The sequence below is a fragment of the Pollachius pollachius genome, assembly GCF_949987615.1.
Source record: "Pollachius pollachius genome assembly, chromosome: 1".
In the NCBI taxonomy this organism is placed as follows: domain Eukaryota; kingdom Metazoa; phylum Chordata; class Actinopteri; order Gadiformes; family Gadidae; genus Pollachius; species Pollachius pollachius.
The window spans coordinates 13940074-13942892 of NC_136934.1; positions in this window are offsets into that span (position 1 = coordinate 13940074).

Below are 2819 nucleotides of genomic sequence, written 5' to 3' on the forward strand. Positions count from 1 at the left end.
CCTTCAATAAATCAGCCCCGCTAAAGCCGGTGATTAGCAACATCATTTAGCCCCCAAAAAGCCAAGCAGCCCTGAGTGTTTCCGCGTGCGTGTGTTGGTGGGAAGATGGGGGGGAAGCCCAGATGGTGGGCTGGCTGGAGTGGAACGAACTCTGCCTGGATAGCTGGACTCAGGAATGCAGAGTGAAGCCGTTTACCTTTAAGGGAAGGTGATGTGGGTAGCGTGGCCATCTTGGTATTCATCTTGGAGAATATATTATATAAACAAATGAAAATTTAAGTTAACTTTTTCTGTTAACCGTACATCACACAATATGTAAAAAAATGATCTTGACGACTAAATGTTTTATTATTTATTTTATTATTATTTTGATTTTATTATGCATGAACTATAAATATGAAGCAGTTGCATATCATTTGTTTTATTTTTGGAAATGAAAAAAAAATTGTAATTTCGTTTTTATACCTACTAGCCTGGCCTGGCCAGCCTCCCCCATCCACACACACAAACAAACGCACGCACAAACGTTACAAAAAACCAACCCCACGAATCCAACCGGCCCAACGGTCCCCAATATTGAGCCCACGGGGGGGGGGGGGGGGAATCGTTCTGCTGGTCTCCACTGGCGGCGGCTGAGACAAGTGTCTGACGACGGCTTCCTAAAGAGCTTCAATTAACAGCCTGTCACTTCTCATTAGCCCCGGTGAAAGGCAGCACGCCGGGGAGCACGGCACAAACAAAGGCAAGTTTCACAACGTCAATTCTAAAAGCAGCCATCGACTTTCTATTCCGTTGCCCGGGCCCCTCCTTGCAGCGCGGCCCCGTCTGGCCCCGGGGCCCGGGACAGGTCCCTGCAGGGATTAGAGGGGGAGATCCGGGGGAATTAGCCCTTTGGATGACAGGCAGGGGCCAAAGGACGAGCGGGTGTTAATGTCCACTTTTCACTGGAACAAAAGCAAGGAGGATTTTAAATAACATGTCCTAGTGGCCTCCTGTGGCCACTCCAGGCGGGAGGGGTGTGTGTGTGTGTACGTGTGTGTGTGTGTGTGTGTGTGTGTGTGTGTACGTGTGTGTGTAAATGCTTGTGTGTGTGTGCATGTGTGTCTGTGTGCATGCGTGTGTGTGTGTGTGTGTGCTTGCGTGTGTGTGTCTGTGTCCGTGTGTATGTGTGTGTGTGTGTGTGTGTGTCCGTGTGTGTGTGTGTGTGTGTGTGTGTGTGTGTGTGTGTGTGTGTGTGTTTGCATGTGGGTCGGGCTGCTTGGATGGTGTTAAATGATTGAACTCTTGCGTGAACGGCCTGGTTCTGATCGTCCACTTAGTCCCACATCTGTGGCTCAGGGATCCTGCAGCTTTTTAAAAAATACAAATAATTATTTCAACTCAGGGGGAGGATGAGTTGTTTTCCGCAGTCCAATGTGTGCCTTGCGTCACTCCCTGCTGTCTTTTTTTGGTAATAACACTGCACCGGTATTACGACATCTTCACACTAAACACAGAATATCGGAGATACAAACATCAAACACATATTTAGTCATTTATTTTTCTATATTAGGGGTTCCAGAGGTGAAATATGTTTCTATTCAACAACAAAAAAAATCTAACTATTCCACTTAGGGCTGAACTATCCCCGGCCCGCAGCGGCCCACAGTTGTTTACTCTTCATTACAGCATCGGACGCCGACCATCCTCAAAGAGTAGATCCACAACAAGCTCATCTTGACTGTGGCGCTCTGCTTTTGTCCATTACGCTTGGCCTGCTCATTGACAGCCAGTAAATCATTCATTTAGAGGCAAAGCAGGCAGAGAATCAAACAGCCATTTTGGAAACCCGGGGCCTTTCAATGTAGTGAATGTGAGCGCCACAGATCTAATGCAGAGTGGCTGGGCTGCAGGCGGCTGTGAGGGCTCTTAAGAGACATCCACATATTGTTCGGAGGGACGGGACTCGCCGCTCTCATTAGACCGGCAGCCCAAAACCACCCTGAAAGGCCTGCTTCAATTTACCTGCCCTGTGCTTGGAATAAATCAACCCCCTCTATGGCACTGCAAACGCACACACACACACACACAAACACGCACACACACTCAGGCACAAACACACATACTGGCACAAACACACACACATAAGCACACTCACACCTTCACAGGCACACACACATTTGTGCGAACACATAGACACACACAAACACACACGCACACACACACACACACACACACACACACACACACACACATACACAGACACACAGAAAGAAGCACCTGCACAGACGCACACACATATACACACACACACACACACATATGCACCTGCACAGACGCAAACACACACCTGCACAATCACACACACATATACACACACACATTAATAGACACTTACAAAGCGCTTTATACACAGCATTCACAACATAGCTCTTGAGATTGAGAGTTGTTTTAGTCCTGCTCCTGCCAGAGGTACAGCCTTTTTACCCCCCCCCCCCCCCCCCCCGCCCCCCACCCCCCCCTGCATCTGATGGCTCTTTTATTGAGACGCTTTCTCATTCAAATCAGAATCTCAATTAAGGCTGAGCTGACTTGTATGTGTGTCCTTTACACCCCAGGCCTCTCGTAGGTCTAGTGCTTGTTGTGGCAGTGAGTAACTCAGCGCTATAATGACTAGCTTACGTACGAACAGCGCTTCCGTCTTGCGACCGCATACCAGCTACAAAGGAAGTCACTTTAATGGCGCATATAAAACATGCACACAGCGACACACACACACATACACACACACACACACGCAGAAGCTGATAGGTGACAAGAGACCGGTAATTCAAGTATTA